Here is a 19,942-nt window from a genome sequence, read left to right as displayed (position 1 = left end):
AGTTGGGATGAGGCCTGTAGCATCTAGGGAGGGCCTGAGGTTGACCCTCGGGGTCATGTAAAATCAGCACACTCCAGGGGCAGAGGCAGGAAGATCAGAAATCACATTAAATCATGCAAGCTAGAATGCTGTTCCCAAGTTCTGGACATTATACATACAGAAAGTATTGAGATTTTTCAAAATACTCGTGAAAAAATAACTATATAAAACCTAGAGAAATTAAACATAGAAAAGCCCAATCTACACCCCCCCCCAAAAAAAAAAACAAATCCTAATCACTTGGAAACATCAGTTAATATACAGATGGCCTTCACCTTAGTGATGACATTATACTCCAAAAGGTCCATTGTCACTGGAAAATAATATAGACATGCCTGTGATATGTCAAAGCTACAAAGAATCTTAGCTTAGCAATATATGCCCTTATGGTGATGCCCTCAAGGCTCCATGCTGCAAGCTAAAAGTGCCCACCATTGTAGGAGGAAGGTATTTCACACCCTAGCTCAGTAAAAGATCAAAACTCAAAGCTCAGTTTCTACTATATTTGTACCCATTTCACACCATTATAAAGTGAAAACAAAATCTTTAAAAACAGCCACCATATATCAGCCATGTCAAATTGGTTTTTTTGTTTGTTTGTTTACTTGTTTGTGGTTGTTGGTGCAGTTTCAAGACAGAATCTTACTATGCAGTTCTGCTGTCCTAGAACTCACTATGTAGACTAGGCTGGTCATAAACTCACAGAGATTCACCTGCCTCTGCCTCTGCCTCTGCCTCTGCCTCTGCCTCTGCCTCTGCCTCTGCCTCTGCCTCTGCCTCTGCCTCTGCCTCTGCCTCTGCCTCTGCCTCTGCCTCTGCCTCTGCCTCTGCCTCTGCCTCTGCCTCTGCCTCTGCCTCTCTGCCTCTGCCTCTCTGCCTCTCTGCCTCTGCCTCTCTGCCTCTGCCTCTCTGCCTCTGCCTCTCTGCCTCTGCCTCTCTGCCTCTGCCTCTCTGCCTCTGCCTCTCTGCCTCTGCCTCTCTCTGCCTCTCTCTGCCTCTGCCTCTCTCTGCCTCTCTCTGCCTCTCTGCCTCTCTCTCTGCCTCTCTGCCTCTGCCTCTATCTCTACCTCTGTCTCTCAAGTGCTGAGATTAAAGGCGTGAGCCACAACAACTGGCATAGGAAATATTTTCTAATGAATGCTGACATATAAAAGAGTTACACAGAGCCCAACCAATACATGAGCAGCATGTGTTTTCAATTACTATAGTGTTCATTCTATTAGGACATGTACTATTCTCCTCTTACAGGAAATAATCATAAGACTGAGTGTTATAATAACATTTTACTGTTGTATCAGTAGACATTAATAAACTGTAAAACTCAAGTAATCACCTTACTTGAGCTAATAAAAACGGAAGGTATAGTATGTCTGTAATCCCAGTACTCAGGGAACTGAGGCAGGAAGATTGTGAGTTCTAAAATAGTGTGGGCTACATAAGGAGATGGAAGAAAGGAATGAAAAAAAAAGTTTGGGGAAAATAATAATAGAAAACCATCAAATTAAAGACTCAGATATAGCCTTGAGCTGAGAAAGGTGGGGCTATTTCAGAGCATTTAAGAGCAGGCTGCTCTCACAGAGAACCATAATTTGATAGCCAGTACCTACACTGTAGCCACAACCATGTACAACTCCAGTCCCAGACGCAATGCCCTCTTCTGGCCTCTGGCACAGCCAAGCATATTGGTAGTGCACACACACCCACGCAGGCAAAACACCCAGACACATATAGTTTTTTAAATCTCTGAATCTATGCTTTGTGAGGTTCATTTTGAACTACAGATGTTATAGCTGTGGACACTTACATATTATATATTTTAAAAAAGTAAAATTGGGTGTAAACCTATTTATATTTATTAACATGTTCATTCTTTAAAAGATTTTTGAATAACTAGAATATAGGATACTTTTGTGGGTCACACAAATATTTTAGTATAATAATTTTAAGGCTATGATATTATTTCAGGATTTTCATTTGTTTTTACATTTCTGTATTTATTTATTCTGTGTGTATCTGTGTGTGTGTGTGTGTGTGTGTGTGTGTGTGTGTGTGTGCGTGTCACACAAGGAGGCCAAAGGACAACTTGCTGGAGTTGATTCTCTCCCTCCACAAGTGACAGTTGGGTGGGACTCAAGTCATCAGGATAGATGCCACTGCCTTTACCACCAAGTCAACCAGTTGTCCTCAACCTTCCTAAGGCTGTGGCCGTTTAATACAGTTCCTCCTGCCATGGTGACTCCCAACCATAAAACTATTTCTGTTGCTACTCCATAACTGGAATTTTGCTACTTTTATGAATCATAACGTAAATATCTTAGGAGACCCCTGTGAAAGGCCATTTGACCCCCAATGGGATCACGACCCACGGGTTGAGAAACACTTGGAAAAAGGTTTGTTTTCTTAAACTCTCTGCTCCTGTGTAATCTTCTGTCTTCAAAAACTGGTGCTCACTGAAGAAGATTCACATAACTCCCTTGGTGCAAAATTGTCACATAATTTCAAATGCATTTCTTTGAAGCTTGTCCTTTTATGTGGAGGTAGCTGGCTTTGAATCACTAGCCCTTAAAGAGAGAAAACTTAAAGCATCATAAAAAATGCAGTTATACGTGACAAGAGTCAAGCAGAAGACTAAATTCCAAGGTAGATGTTCAGAAAGGCTTGGACCAGCAAGCCTGAACTCTGCCATAGGAACCTATCTCTAGCTCCTCCAGCAGTCCACATTAACCCGCAGTGCAAAAAGCTGATTCCTCTTGTTGTTTGTTTGTTTTCTTTTTTCATCTTTTTCCTTCTCTGCTGTATGCACTGCCTCACATAAAACAACCAGGTAGTTAATATTTGGCATTAACCAAACCGATGGAAAAAGAATGAGACCAGCCCAGCCTTGCCCATTTTGCTAAGCTGAGAGGCCCTTTGCTCCCAAGCCCCTCCAACTCTAGCAGGGCTCACAGTCAATCATAACAATGCATAAACCAATGACTCCTGCCCCAACAAGGAGTTCAAAACAAGGAACTGTTAATAACCTAGAGTGGTATCACTTGTTTTAACCAGCTAAAGGGGACATTAAGCTTGACATGCAGTCATAAGTTCAAGTCTATTGTCACAATGTGCAGGAAAGACATAACCTGTGTGTCATAGATTCACTTAAAAAAAAAAAAGTTTGAAGTCAACATTTGGTTTCAACCCCAGGACTAGGGACTGAGGTGCATATTTTATGTATCAAAGCAGACCTGGCCTCCAGCTCCTCCCAGCATCCCTTAGTCTCTAACTGATTTACCCTGCCCACAACCTTGAACTTTCCAGTCCAGAAGCTGGCTTGCCCTTCTGCTGAGGCTCCTCTCTATAAATCCCTCCCTCCCTCTCTCCCTCTCTCCCTCTCTCCCTCCCTCTACCTCTCTCTCTCCCTCTCCCCCCTTCTCTTTTCTCTCTTTTCTCTCTTCTCTCTCTCTCTCTCTCTCTCTCTCTCTCTCTCTCTCTTTCTCTCTCTCTCCATGAACCCTTTCAGTCATTCTCCCCCCCTTCCTCTCCCCATGGTGACTCCCTTGGCCTCAATCCTTGGGGTCTACTGAACTTGCCTGAGAGCAGCTTTCCAATAAACCTGCATTGAGTATGATCTAATCTAGCTGGCAGTGGCTCATTTCACTGGTGGAAAAATAACCTATGAATGGGTATGAGTCCCAGCAGCATGACTTGACAAGAGTCTCCACCTCAAAGGAAACCTAGCTTTCAAGGTTCAAGTGGCAGAGAAGGTAACTAGATACTGATTTATCAGGCTGTCCCCACCCCACCCTTTTCTAAACCTCTTAGAGAGCAACCTGGGACACGCCAAACTCACACACGATTCTACAGAGTGATGGCAACTGGGAGAGTCTGTGGTATGACTGTGAACGAGTGCTGGGACTGGACAGAGCATCTGTGCCTGATCTAGCCTCGGAACTGTGAAGAACCTGCTGAGGGTGATTCAAACTGTAAGTGGGCTAAGGCAGGGGTCTCCTACTTCCACCCCTACCTAATGGGTCCTACAGCACTCAGATCTTCGACTGTATCTGCATTCCTGATAAGAGGGGAGGAAAGGTCACGCTCCTCCCCCCCCCCCCCCGGAAGCTCCCAATCATCTATGACTGTTCCTGGTTGTATGTCTCCTGTGAGCCTTACCAGGAAGGTTAACGTCCTCATAATTGGTCTTTCCATTCCACAGGTCCCTCTTCCATCTCAGACACTGTCAGGTTCAGAGTCTTTCAGGTAGCACTGACTCTGATGTACAGAGCAGTTTGCTTTCTAAATCAATACTAATTTGTAACATTGGAGCCATTTTCTTAAAAAAAAATCAAAACAAAACAAAACAACAAGCAGGAAATGCTGGGAACTAGGTGTACCACAAGGTTTGTTGTTGTTGCTATTACTTTGTTCCATTTTCCTTAATGATCTTTTTATTTCAGCTCTGAAGCTGATCAAATAGTATGCCAGAAACACAACTAAATAAACTTTGAAAAACTTAACAGATAAAAATGAACCACCTTAGCTGGGCAGTGGTGGTGAGCACCTTTAATCCCAGCACTTGGGAGGCAGAGGCAGGTGGATTTCTGAGTTTGAGGCCAGCCTGGTCTACAGAGTGAGTTCCAGGCCATATCTATAATTATTAGACCCATCAGTCAAGACACAAAATAGCCCGATATGGTCAGTTAAATACCATAAGAGCATGATTTCATGCTGAGCATGGTGGCTGGCTCACATCTTCAATCCCTTAGCATTCCGGAGGCAGAGGCAGGTGGATCTGTGAGTGTGTAGCCAGCTTGGTCCACACAGAGCCAGGACAGTCAGGGCTACACAATGAAACTGTCTGGAAAAACAAACATACATACATACATACATACATACATACATAATAAAGCGAGCATGATTTCTGTCAGATTCCAGGCTGTGGTGCAAAGGGCTTCCCCTGTATAGAAAATAACAAGACTTGTAGGTAGGGAAAAACACAAATTTTCACAAGCACTAAAAAGGCAAAGTCAAGCAGGCTCAGTGGGAACGGATACTGAGAAAAGGTAAGACTGCTGGCCAGAAACCTGAACCTGAGTAGAGCTTAAATCCATGCAGATGTTCTCTGAGTATTCCCTCTGCACGGAAGCTAACAATAGTCGGGAATTTTATCAGGCCATACCACCCTGTGCTGGCACTGGAAAAAGCTTCATCCGGCACACAGTGGCCTAAAAAAAGTTAGGGAGTTTAAACAGATTTGAAAATACCTCATTAATTCATGTGCCAAGCATAAATCTGTACACGACCCTTAAAAATAAAATCCAAAATATGAGAACCCACAGGCAAATACAGATTCTAAAAGTCAGCAGTGTGCATTTGTTTAACACACATACTGAGTGAAAAGGAAGAAACAGCCATATACCTGTTCCCTCTATAATGCAAGTCCACAGAAACGTATGGGTCCAGTTTCACCCTTTTTGCTTATTTTCAGCCACCTCATTTTTGAGTCTGCATGATGATCCTAAACAAGACATGAGTCTTACTGGGACAGACAGTGATTTGAGGCAGCAGAGAATATTTTCAACTTCTTACACTATTCCCAAATACAGCATATTTGCCATATTGACTTATCAGATTATAGCTGTGATTAGGTTTCCAGAGTTTAGTCATTTACTGTGGTCTCAAATTTCCCACAGCGTCTGGCCTGCTTAAGAAATTGTAAATGCTCCTACCAAGGTCTTAGAACGAACCCTAAAATTGAATGTTTCTCTGGAATCCCATCATATCACTCATTACTTTTGCTGTTCTGTTTTGAAGTATGTCTTTTAAATGTGCTTGTTAATTTTCCCAATCACTCATCCTAAGACCCGGATTCTGAAGCTGGGGTCATGGCTCAGCATCTAAGAGCACCTGTGCCCTTCAAACAGGACCCACTTACAACTCTAGCTCCAGCTCGATGCAAACACCCTCTTCTTAACTCCACAGGCATCGACTCACACACAAAGATGCACACACACAACATTGAATCAATGGTTTGTTAATTTTGCAAGGTTCTCAGCCTCCAGAACTGGTGTAAATGCGTCTTTTTTCATAAACATTGAGTTATGAGTTATGGTTCTGACAGTGTTCTCTGTACTCTAGCAGCACATGGCCTGGATGTTGGGTTTAGTTCAGGTCATCTGCTCTGCTGCTTACTTAAGTGTAAAAAAAAAAACAAAAAAAAAGCTGCAGCCTCAGGTTTTGAAAAAGAACAGCAAGGGGTTAGTTATTCAGCAAACATGAGTTAAGTTCGTCCAACGGTACGGAGGACAAGAGAAACAGTTACAGTGAATAGATGTTATTAATGGGCCAGATACAACTTTAAGCACTTAAACTCAATGTTCCTCAGACACATATCTGTAACAGATACCCTGATTTCCCCATTATGCAAATGAGAAAACTAATGGAAAGATCAAGAAAATGTCACAGCCCATCCTTAAACGTATGTAGAGCAGCCCAGTGCCTGTGTATCCCCACATTATCATCCACACTGCACAGAAGCCAGTGTTAGTGTGTTTGCCTAATTAAGAAATGGACACTGAAGGGACCCTGATATAGCTGTCTCTTGTGAGGCTATGCCAGTGCCTGGCAAACACAGAAGTGGATGCTCACAATCAGCTATTGGATGGAGCACAGGGCCCCCAATGGAGGAGCTAGAGAACAGAAGGGGTCTCTGCAACCCTATAAGTGGAACAACAATATGAACTAACCAGTACCCCCAGAGCTCGTGTCTCTAGCTGTATATGTAGCAGAAGGCCTAGTCGGCCATCACTGGGAAGAGAGGCCCCTTGGTCTTTATATGCCCCAGTACAGGGGAACACCAGGGCCAAGAAGTGGGAGTGGGTGAGTAGGGGGGCAGGGTTGGGGGAGGGTATAGGGGACTTTCAGGATAGCATTTGAAATGTAAGTGAAAAAAAAAACCTAATAAAAATTGGAAAAAGATTTTTTAAAATGAAAAAAAAAATAGACACAAGGTATTGATGACATAGTTAAAAAGGATTGGTTTTCTATGCTTGTATATTTTGTGTGTATGTCTATGCAATTTGGAAATTTGGGTTTTGCTTAGAAAACATTTACACATCACTAAATTGCTTTTCTCCTAAGTTCGAAAATAGCAGATCACGCAGGTCTCACTGAAGAAAGAAATTCCAAGATATCTATTTCCCTTTTAAAACAACGTGTGTCTGAATATGAATACCAAAAGCACCATCACAATGGATAGCCAAACATGCTCTGTTTCTGGGTTACAGAGGCTAGCTGGGGAGTTAGAGGGTAGATAGAGGTCTTCTTCAGCCTGCCTTAATTCCTAGCTGACAGGAATGAAAGGTGAAGTAGAGAAAGCCTCTCCAGCCCCTGGGAGTCCAGGTTACAAAAGCCATGGGTAACAGATATAAACCCAGCCCAAACCCCAGGAACTCTGCCTATGAATGCTCGGGATGTAAATGTGTCATTGTGTACATTGTGGTGAAAGCCTATGCTAAAGACCCTTTCTTACCAGTTCCTGTCCCCCACCGGAGAGTCGTCCCTGCCAGTCTCTAGAAAACAAAGGTGCTCTCCTGTCCAAGAACTTTGTTAGACTTTTTCGGGTTACTCAACTTTGGGGAAATTCCACATGGTGGAATTTTACTATCATGAAGGCTTTTTTTTTTTCCACCTTGATTCTCCTTCTGCAGTCTTTTGCTTTTGACAGGGAGGGGTTAGTCTCAAGGACAGGAGACTCGAATTATCCTAGGCAAGTTCTGAAGTGGGTCAGCAAATTGTGAAAGGCAACCTGAACCCAGAGACTTGCCAAATCATGGATGTATGGTCAGTTACAAAACTGCCGCAGGCAGTACTATGAATCATTAGGCACGAAGCTCTACAAACAGGTCCACTCCTGTGGCAAACATCTGCTCCCCAAGCTCCAGGACAAGGCCTTGCTTACCAGCGTACTTGTGACCTAGCCTGGAACTGACTGACACCTAGCGAATGGTCAAGATATAAGGACGAGAATTAGTAAAGGTGTCATTAGAAAAGCCAGCTTAGATGGAAAAGGTTGAGTTTTGGATTGTTTTTTTTGTTTGCATTTTTGCTTTCTGTTTTTTTTTTTTAAGGGGGTTTTGTTTTGGTTTGTTTTGAATACAGGGTTTCATGTACTCCAGGCTGGCTTTGAGCTTGCTGTGTTAAAAAATGACCTTAAACTCCTGATCTCCCTGTGGCCACGCTCCCAGTGCTGGGACATCAAGAGTGACCATCACACCCAGTTTTATGGGGTGTTTGGGATCAAACTCGAGGCTTTGTATGCATGCTAGGCAGGTACTCTACTAAAGGAGCTGCAGCCTCATTCCCAGAAAGAGTATTTTCTAAGTCTTCATAACTATCCAAAATAAAAATACTTCCACATGCAATATGTCACACATGATTACTGTAATTAGAACATATGCTTACCCATGTTCAATAGGACTATCTTACACAGTATTTACTGGCATAGCTAGAAAACGTATTTCTGGGTATTTGGTAGCATTGATATGTATGTGAAAATGAAATGGGGGGAGCTACACTGGGTGGTACATAACAGCAGAATTTCCCATTGTTTACAAGAACCATATACACACTTATTTATCATAGCAGTTTCCCTGGTATTTACATAGGCACTGCATAACTCAGACATGAATATATATGAAGCATCTATGGCCCTCATTTTCATTCTCCAGCAGACCCACTCTCTATGCCTTCAACAGCAATTTATTTATCACCAAAGTTTACATCCCTAACAGCATTTGCATTTTATGTGAGTTTACAATTATAGGAGAATTTTCACATACATTGCTCATCTCTTCTTTAAAGATGTCTGGCTAAATAACGAGAGAAGACATTAAAATCACTCTTCATTGTAATATGTCACAGTACTGTACAAAAATGAAGGATTAAATAGAAAGGAATTATGACTGAGGCTCAGAAAGTTACAGTTCCCCACTTACTACAGGCCCAGGGCTCTGGGCCCAATATCCAAGGCCTTTTGTTGCCATAAGTGAGGTCTCTGCAAACTTTTCTCCACAGGTATTCATTCCTGAGTGGTGCTGGAGTGGTGGCTCCCGTCTGGACAGACTACACCAGGCCAAAGCAGTTCCACGTGACAGAGGTTTATTGGAGACAAAGAGTGGAAAGAGAGAAAGACAAAGGAAAAAAGGGTCTAAAGTGAGGAAGGATCTGCCTTGTATTAAGGCTGGGACGTAACCTGCAGGTAAGTGTGAGAAGTGGACTCTGGGAAGGTATGCGGTTGTCACCTATGTGTGACATTCCTGAGTTTGGAGCCGGATCTGCCAAACTGGTTCTTGATACCGACATAGAGCATCTAAATGTGACTTTAGGTAAAGCCGTAAACATGAGCAATCGGCTTCGACCTAGACAAATGGTTCCAGGAAATGTGACAAACTTCATTAATTCAGACCCAGTTAACACAACTCGTGCTGACAAAAACAGAGAGGCAAAGTAAGAAGAAAGAAACAGGAGAAAGAGTGATCATTGAAGGACTTCTCTAAACCAACAGCCAAAGGAATATTAAAATTAGCCCCAGTGGAAGGGAGACACAATACATGTTCAGTTTGTTTGCTGTCTTTATTTCTATAAGCTGGGCCAGATGCCCAGGCCAACACATCCATTATGAGAGATGTAAGTATCTTTGCCTAAGCTGGCACAGTCATGGTCCTCAGTCGACCCAAAGCTTAAGCCACTAACACCAAGCTCTTAGACAGGATGGTTAGTTTCAATTGTCAAGCTAACACAACCTAGAATCGCCTAAAAGGAACCTCGGTGAAAGATGGTTGAGCAGGTAAGAGCACTGGCTACTCTTCCAGAGGAACTGATATCAATCCCCAACACCCACATGGTGGCTCACAACCATGCAGTTCCAAGGGACCTCTGTAGGCCCTTCAAACATATGGTATACAGGCATTCATTTAGGCAACCCCCTGTCCCCAAATAAAAATAAATACCAAAAGAAACACGTTTTAAGAATCTCAGTGAGGCATAACCTAGATCAGGTTAGTCTATAAGTTTGTCTATAGAACTATCTTGATTACAGTAGCTTAGAAGGGAGAACCTGACCACTGTAGTTGGCACTATTCCCTAGACAAAAGATCCTAGATTGTATGATTGTGGAGGACGGGAGCTGAGCTCTTAGCATGTATATATTAATTCTCTGTCCATGACTATGAATGTATTCCCATTCTCTACTGTGAGTTCCTGACAACTTGACCTCCGCAGTGATGCAAGTCTATGACGTCTAACTATATGAGTCAAATGCATCCTATCTAACTTTAGGAGGTTTTGTCAGCCTGTTTTATCACAATCAGAAGTGAAACTAAGATACTGGGTAACTCTTTCACTAGAACATTAGTTCTCAATCTTCCTAATGTTGCCACCCTTTAATACAGTTCATGTTGTGATGACCCCCAACCAGAAAATTATTTTGTTGCTCCTTCATAACTCTTAATTTTGCTACTGTTATGAATTGTAAGGTGCATATCTGATTGCAACCCCCACAGGGTTTCAACTCACAAGCTGAGACCCACTGTATTTGAATGCAAGTGACTAGGCATGCTGCTTCTTCTCCTCATTTTATTCATTACCCAATACCTTAAATGTTTCTGATAGCATCTCTCCATAATTTCCATGTTCTACAGCTATGCATCGCAGTTAGATAGCAGAAATGAGCGTATCAAAAATCAAGCAGATTTACCTAGACTTCACAGTTTTCAATATTAGTTTCCAAAGCTAAGGAGTTGGCAGCTTTTATTTCGATGTACCAATTATAATCATTTACCATAGCTTGACTCACACTTTTGTTGTTTGTTAATTCTATTATACAGATGCCTGTAGACATAAGTAAATCCTCACAGGATACCTGAAAAGCAAGCAACTACCTAACGGTTTCTTTCATTTCTACATGTTATTGTCACTTTGGATTACAGTAATCAAAGCCTAATGGTTAAAAGTGTTTTATATTTTAAATTATTTTAAAAATTCTGGATACAAACAGAAATAACTATAGAAGATCTTTTATCTATATAAACTACCAATAAACAAAATGATACATGTGTTGTAGCAAATGTGACTCAAATACTAAATCAGTTTGGACTCTGTTCCTTTTGTGAGCCAAGGTCTCACTACATAGCCCTGACTGGCCTAGAACTCACTATGTAGATCAAACTGGCCTGGGTCTCACAGAGACTGACCTGCCCCTGCTGGGATTAAAAGCATGTACCACCACACCCAGATTTAAATACTAAATTAGAGCTTAAGTTTTTCCGGGATAGATCATGCTGGGAAAAATGCATTAGATGTATAAATCATTAATTTAATGTTGGATTTATTAAATACAGAGAATAAAACAATAAAAATAATACTTTCTACTTTAAAGTAGAGTTTAAAGGAGAATAAAAGAATAAAATTTACCCAACTGCAAACATCTGTTCTGCAATGCACAGAAACCTGTCAGGACACAACACCACCCTAGCAGCTAGGGCTGACACTGCAAACCCCACCCCCACCCCCACCCCCACCCGGTCACCTGTTGTTGCATCTGATTCCAAAGTCTTCACCTGTCATTCCCAGCCCCCACTAACTCCTTGCTTCCTACATACACACACACACACACACACACACACACACACACACACACACAGATAAAGAGAGAGAGAGAGAGAGATCCACAAATACACACACACACACAGAGAAACACACAGAGACAAACAGCAAACAGACACATACACACCGACAAACAGCAGACAGAAAGACAGACACAGAGAGAGAGAGAGAGAGAGAGAGAGAGATCCACAAATACACACACATTCACATACATACACACACACACACACACACAAACACAGGGTTTTCCAATTCCTTCTATTGATTGTTCAAATCTAACTTAATTACATTACAAGTGACACAGTAGCTGCCTCTCCAGTTTGCTGCATTTTCGATAATGTGCAACTAAAGTGTCTAATCACTACATGTGTGTACAGTCACTGGAAAATAAATCTTGTCTCAGCCAGTTTTTCATAGGAACAAATGTGACAAGTGGCTTTCTTCTCTAAGCCTGTGTTGTGTGTAGAACAGATACAAAAAGACTATTGTGGAGATTTTAAAATACTACTTAACACATTGACTCTAGGTCTTCCTAGATCATAGAACATCAGCAAATGGCAGATCCTAATGTTGTCATTGCTTTGGGAAAGTCTTTCTTTTCCAATAGGTAAGAAAACAAATGAGCCTAACAATGGCTGGCAAAAATAACAGTAGACCTAGTAAATTTAGAATAAAATTAGAAAAAACTATTGATAAGAACATTCAAACTCCAAAGTTCTGGACTGTGTGTGAAAAACTTTAAGATTTTCCACGTCTATGGTTTGTCTCTAATTTAATCTCCCCTTGAACTCCAAGTATTAAATAGATATGGAATGTATCAATCTCGAGAGCTCTGTTTCTCACATTTAACACACTGTAGGCTAAATAGATTTTGATTTACAGTATCAAAAGCACTGATACCCACTGTCCCCAAACTCTAGCTTCTAAGATCACAGTGTTACAGATGATCAGGAGTTAACATTAATTTACACTTCTTGCCTTTCATCACTCAGTGCTATAACCATGTCATTATGCCAGTATTTTTCCAAATCACTAGTGAACAGCAAAAACAAATATAGCAGTTGTGATTTAATCAGAGACATCACTGTTGAAACAGCTAGCAAAAGTAGACACATTTAGAATAGTAAATGGAGAGGAAAAAAAAAAAAGAACACCACACAGACTCATTAATAAAAAGGCAATTAGGTCTTCTGGGGAAATTCATTTTCTAGAAGAATGCTAAACCAAGCTATAAAATGCAAGAAAATTGTGTTTTGACATGAATAGTGTACACTGTCTATTACATCATAATTTTTCTCTTGAGAAAACTGACAAGAATCTCTGTTCTTAAATATGAGCAGAAAAGACAGTAAAAAGAACCCCTGTGAAATTTAATATAGTCTACCTACTAACTCCCATTCACGAAATCTGACTGGCCTACAAATGCAATCCTTATTACACAGATCATGGAAGAAGGAGAATAGTAAAGCTAGAGGTTACTGGTGCCAAAGTCAGGGGGAATACTATTTCCTCTACCAGCATTAAATCAAGCAAAAATAGTTTACACATACCATTTCTGGTCCCTTAGGCAGTGTGGACCTATAAATATTCTTTTAAATAACGTCAACAAGTAAGACTATTTAGCTCTGTATTTGTTTTCTAATGAAAAAAAAAAAAGTTGTTTTCAAGCCTGAGAGTTCATTAAACGGAACAAAAGAAAATCTATATAATCACAATTGCTTTGATATGTCTAGAATGCTAGATTATTATCAAGTAAATATAAATAATAATGATAAATTTTGGGCTAAACAGATGGCTTAGTAGTTTAGAACACTTGTTTCTCAGAGGACCTGGGTTCTATTCCTAGCACCCACACAACAGCTCACAACTGCCCAAACCTCCAGTTTCAGGAGATCTGATGTTCTTGTCTAACTTCCACAGGCACCAAGCAAGCACATGTCACACAGACATACATGCAAACAAAACACTCACATGGATAAAATAAAATAATAAATCTTTTTTTACTCTATAAGAAAGAGTTATAAGCCCAGAGAAATTGAGTTTATATCATAATTTAACCCTTGTACAAAACTCTGGCAATTCTGGAATAAAGCGCACGTGACAATCTTTTTTAGCTCACTTCTGTGTGTTCTAATGCAGTGTTTCCAAAAACTAAAATAGTCAAGCAAATCAGCTGATGGAAATTTAATTCCAGTTCAGTGTGTGTAGGACTGGGTCTGACCAGAGATCACCACATGGTCCTAAGCCATGCTAAAGCTGCTGTCCCACAAACCAACCAAATGTTAGGATACCTTTCAGTAGAGGAACACAAGGACCAAAAAACAATCAGTCATGACATTTTGGTCCTGATTAGGCTTCTTCCCTTCTTCTTGGCCTTGGCTGCCAAATCACACCAAAAAGGTATGACCTGACTCCCACTTCAGCAGCTGCTAGAACAGCCCCCTGCCCAACTAAAACTAAAATAATTTCTATTGCCATGCCAGGAGCTACCTTGGACAAGGTTTGGAGCATCCGCCTAGACAATAGGTTCAGGAGCAGGATGCACTGGGATAGCTGAATATGCAGAGGCCAATCTAGGAAGTCTATTGCATAGCTATTAATAAGTGTAATATACAAATGAAACAAATATTTCACCTCCTACCAAAATCAGTTTCTCAATCTATAAAATAGGGGGAAAAATACTGAAACATGTCCAGTAGTCTTTCCAGGAATACAAGTAGGCGCTGTCGATGCCATCTTTCTGATTCCTAAGCTTCTTCCGAGCATGAGTCTTTAGCAATTAAGTTCACACTATCATTAAGACATACATACTTAAAGCTTTCAGCTCTCCCAACTAAATAACTGCAAACTATAACTCAACCAGAAGACTTTCCCTTGGCTTTGTTCCTGGACCCCTACTCAGTGATGCCTGTAGAGGATTCAGCCAGCATCACCCAGCTCACCACTTTCTTATACACTGAGCTCTGCCGTCCCTTAAGTGGAAACATGAATTATTTCACTTAAGACTACTTACTTTACACCTAAAACAATTGTAAATGACAAAAAAAGAAGCCATTAATAATTTTCATGGATTATCAAGACAGCAGAATGCAAAAAAAAAAGCTTTCTTTGTTCCAGTGTTAAGTGGGGAAATGGCAATCTTCCACAGCAAGATCGATACAGTCCCTGCATCCTCTGCCTCAGTGTTTTCCCAGAACCTCAACCACCTGCCTGAAGCCTATCACAAAAGGTGAGGTTTAGACTAGGGAAACTGAGTTTTCAGTAGCAGACTTACCAAAGCATTAACCACAATCGAAAGGTCCCCATAAGAACTAAAGACTATAGACAGGCACACTTCTCACAACAGACTCTGTAGCACGTGTCTTATGAGTAGCTGTGATACTTCACGGGTATTTCCATGTCATGTTTGTACCAAGTGGAGTCCGAAGTTGGCAAAGTTTCTACCATAGCCTTCATACCATAAACACCCAAATGTAGCAACTTCCAAAAAGATTTCCAAAGTACAGTTGTACAGAAATTATTCTACTTATCTCAAAGTATCAGTCAACCTGGCACTCAAATTTTCTACCTCCTCTTACCAAAAAGACTATGAAGTCTTTCATGCATCAGAAACAGATATATGCAAGAAACAGTCTGTGCCATTAAAATAAAATTATTCAATGGCTATGCAGGCTCGTTTGGGCTTCAGTTGAAATTAAAAAGTAGTCTGATTGATGCATTATTCATTACCTTGTAATCAAATACCATTTTAAGATATATGGTGACTTGATATGCTTTGTATAATTCTTGAGTAACTATGACAAACAGCATAGATTCTGATGAAAAACCAAATCATGTTCAAAAGCAATTACAACCTTTTTAGGCAGAGAAACACCATTTGATAAAGGAACACAGACGAGACACACATGATCAACAGGGAAAGTCTGAGGGGGATGCACACAGGGAGATGTTTACATTCGCAGAATAGGAAATGAATCTGTTTGGACAAAGGCAAAGGCTGATTCTAATAAACAACTCAGAAAATAGGAATCTTTTCCCTCTTCTGAAAATTGAGTAAATGATCTCATATAAGTATGCACACACACATAACATACACACACATAAAGATACAAACACACACACATAAACATACACATATACACACACATAAACACACATACACACATAGACACACAAGCACACAAACACACACACACACACATACACACACATAAAGATACAAACACACACACATAAACATACACACATACACACATACACACACATAAACACACATACACACATAGGCACACAAGCACACAAACACACACACACATACACACACATAAAGATACAAACACACACACATAAACATACACACATACACACACATAAACACACATACACACATAGGCACACAAGCACACAAACACACACACACATACAGAGAGACACACTGCATTTTAACTGTAAACAGTTTTGCTTTTTCCTGTTTTCAACCTTCAGCAATTCTCTGTCCTCCCCTCAATGAAGAACAAGTCTAGGAAATGGAAACAGTGCAGATTCACACTCAGCATGACCTACTCTGTCGAAACACACAGAAACACACTCGGGCAGAAACAGTAAAAGGCAGTGGACAAACATTAGTGGGAGCCCACACACTTTCTCTACATGGAACTATAGCATGTAAATACTATTTAAGGATCCAAAAAATACATACTAATACATCAATGCTGAACAAAGGAGCTGTCTTAGATTTGGGTAGCGGACTGGTCATATGTCTAGTATTTAAGAACATATATAAAGCAGCTCCTAGAGATATTTGATGAAAACCAAAAGCTTCTGATTTTTGAATATGCATGTGGGGCTTAGTTGTTACCAGCGAGGCGTGGGAGGAGTGTGGAAGAGGGACAGAGGAGCAGAGGGGTTGATTTATTGATTTATTTTTGAGATTCACATTCATGAACACAAAGAGAAGAGCTGTCAGTAACACACATGTCAATGACCAAACAGCAGCGAAACCTGCCTCTTCCCGTCTGGGCGGGCCAGACACAAAATGACATCTCTCGAGCTAGGAAATTCAGATATAAGGGAACCAGTGGGAGAGAAAAGCAGACCTGGAGTACAGTTTGAAATTTTAATGTATTGAGACACTGAAGGATACCAGTCAATCAAAGCTAGAAAAAGAAATGGCAAGCCTTAACACAGACTGGCTCCGAGTCTCCTCCCAGTAGACAATAATAATAAGAGAAAATTAAGTTTGAACTAGAGACAAGAAGACAGACACAAGGCAAGTGGTTCTGTCAGATGAGTTATAAGTTCCTAAGGGATGAGAAGGATGATATGCCAGGACCTCTTCCAAAGCAGCTTTCTCAGGCTTACTTCATACAGACACAATAGTCCCTCTCTAGGTCATTGATAAGACTGCATCCAAAGGCACATGTAATTCTCTGCACTGAGAAAATGCTGAACCAGGAAATTTCTTTAAAATAACAAGATTCACAGGTATTTTTCCTGTAGTTAGGATACTAGACGTATTAACAGTGACTCTTGCATAAGTATAATTTTTGAAAGATGTGCATATCTAAGCTAAAAATTGATCAAAGATGATTTCTGCCATAAACTCATGGTCAGAATCAATTATGGTGAAAATGTATGACTAGTGGAAGATCTCTCTCTCTCTCTCTCTCTCTCTCTCTCTCTCTCTCACACACACACACACACACACACACACACACACACACACACACACACACTCCTTGCTGAACAGCCTATACTTGCTGAGAAGAGAGTTCTAAGAGTTTAAAAGCCATAAAAGCTGAAACTCTGGCACTGGGCTACCATAATTTATGATGATTACACCCCAGGTTGCTGCACCATGCTCTACAGTTGACAGTGCACATAAATGACTTCACTTGATCTTCATAAAAACTATGTGGAAAGGTCAGGACAGGTATTATTATCCCCATTTTATAGATGAGAAAGCTGAGTTTCCAAGTGAGACTGGTTTTGTCGGGTTTGAGTTCTACAATAAGCTTGCTTCCACAGTGATACCAACATTAACAGCTACAGAGCCTAGTAAATAGACTGGAGTAGCAGACTGGTTTCCCACACTTCAGTTTTCCTGGATAGAATACAGATAAAAGTGTCATTTTCAGAGACTCAAGTAAAAGGTAAAATGTATAGATAAAGTCCTGGCCTTAAAGATGTTTACTGTGGAGCACTTCTACACTTGAACTGCAGACAGAAAGGAGAAGGTTGCACTCTAAAAGTGTTAAATGTGTGACTGAGACACACACAGAGATCCAATGTATATATGACATACACACATTCCCAACTACACTATCCTCCCAAATGTATAGTTATGTTTCCTACATTAACAACCACAGAGTACTCCTGGAAAGTGGTGAGCCACCCTTGGTGATCCTGTTATAAAATGCATATATAGTAGGATGAAGTATTTTAGAATTTAGGAAATATGTCTCTTCAGATCTTTAAAGCATGTTCATTTAAATGCCTCCAAACGTTCCTCATTTAAAATAGAATAGCGGGAAGGAGGAAGCAAGGAAAAAAACAAAGCACTTCCAACCTCTTGTCCCTAGTCAATGCTTTTATTTAACAAATATGCCATAGAGTTTAATGACATTACAATACCAAATGATTTATGACAACCAGAAGAAAAGAGATGTCTACAAAAAACCAACTTTCAATCTCTGGAGAAAAACAGATAGGTGCGCAATCCGACTTTAAACTCAAGAGATAAAAGGACTTCATTTGTGGGCAAACATAAGGATGAGAGCCAGATCTGTGGAGCCTGCATTCATCATAAACTCCCAGAAACAAATCTGCACACTGTGATGAGGCACTCTCGGTACACAGTGATTAAATGATAAATAACATTTTAAAAGAGAAGAATTTCTCACATGTTGAAAATCCATCCATCAGCTGCTAAGACATCACTAGTCTCCAGTTCCAAAGACATGTGTTTAATCATGTAACTGGTAAAGTTCAATTAACAAATAACATGCCTCCTCAAGCAAGGCTCTCTGTGAAGCGACAAGCACCATGTAGAAATCAATACTCCCTCCAACTTGCTGCATATAATGAGTTACATCAAGCATGGTTCCAATACTAACAGCATTGTATGGCAGAGACACTCGGTAACGCAGAAACCAGAAAATTAAATTAAGTCGTCGGACTTCATTGCATAGAGCTGGTGCCTTCTGCACACCACCCCACACATGGTCTTTCCTTTGCCTGCTACCATTTCATAGTCTCTGCCTACGAGGAGGATACACTCAAGCTCCAGATTCCGAGGTCTAACTCCTAAAGGGGAGGGGTTAAGAAAAGCTAAGGGGGGATTTGCTCCGGAAAACATCATGGTGAGTGTATTTCCAGGAAATCGGGCAGTCTCAACAATGAAACTATCAAGTACAAAGTAAGTTCTGTCTTCCCATCCTGCTGGTTCAGCCAGGAGCGCGGCTGTCGCGTTTCCCGTCACCCTCTGGCCACTCTGTGTTTCCACAAACACTGGGAACCAAGGCAGCAGCGGATGCGCCCTCCAACCTTGCTGGGCTGGGTGGGTTAACCAGAAAAGTTGTAAAGCCCTGTGGGAGGCAGAGGCTTAAACCTGGGAGCCCGCTCCCCAGCGTCCACCTGGTGAAACTTCAGAGCCAGCAGATACATAGAAGCCAGCGACCTACAGGCAGGATATCAAAACTGGACGGGAACAGAAACCACCAGTCCGAAAGACCCAGAATCCTGGGACTTATCTGAGCGGTTTTACTTAGAACTCAAAGGGATAGCCTGGAATATCACATCACGTCAAACTCCCGGGTTGTCCAGGAGAGCAGCGAACATTCCCAGCCCAGGCACCCAGGCGGACTCAGGGTGGTATGGAGCCAGATTTGAGCTTTGTGGTGGCTTCGCCTCATAAACAGGGTAAGCCTTCCGGGAATGGGAGCCCAGAACTCGCTGCCCAGGACAGCTCTGAATCTACCCTTAGAGCTACATTTGCAAACGTCGTACGGACTCTGCCAATATACACATCCAACGTGCTCCACGCTGTGTGCTCTGTAATCTATCCAGGAGCAACTCTGAACCCTCAGCAGAGGAGGAAGGAGCCTCCAGGAGGCACCGGGAAGTAGCTGGACAATAGTCAGAGGAGGCTATGCCCGGGACAAAAAGCACCTGGCAGAACACACCGAGGTCGGTCCCTATGTGTCTCCACAATTCTCACAAAGACTTCCCGGGGAAATTTTGAACAGTCTGGCGACAGAGA

General features: G+C 41.3%; 2 protein-coding genes across 11 annotated transcripts in view; one reads left to right on the top strand and one right to left on the bottom strand.

The window, feature by feature from the left end:
• Ptprk (protein tyrosine phosphatase receptor type K) overlaps nt 1–19,942 on the bottom strand; it is a 514,942-nt gene that overhangs the window by 494,237 nt on the left and 763 nt on the right. The gene's annotated exons all lie outside the window — the stretch shown is intronic.
• The window catches only part of LOC147002598 (endogenous retrovirus group K member 24 Gag polyprotein-like), a 45,520-nt gene continuing 29,481 nt past the window's right edge, over nt 3,904–19,942 (top strand). For both annotated transcript variants that reach the window (XR_015048379.1, XM_085842717.1), the window contains exons 1-2: nt 3,904–4,004; nt 9,094–9,277. The gene's annotated coding sequence lies outside the window, so the exon portion shown is untranslated. The remainder of the gene's footprint in view (nt 4,005–9,093; nt 9,278–19,942) is intronic.

The sequence above is a fragment of the Mus caroli genome, unplaced genomic scaffold, assembly GCF_978045245.1.
Source record: "Mus caroli unplaced genomic scaffold, Mus_caroli_1 scaffold_9, whole genome shotgun sequence".
In the NCBI taxonomy this organism is placed as follows: Eukaryota; Metazoa; Chordata; class Mammalia; order Rodentia; family Muridae; genus Mus; species Mus caroli.
This window is presented reverse-complemented; position numbering and strand designations above follow the sequence as displayed.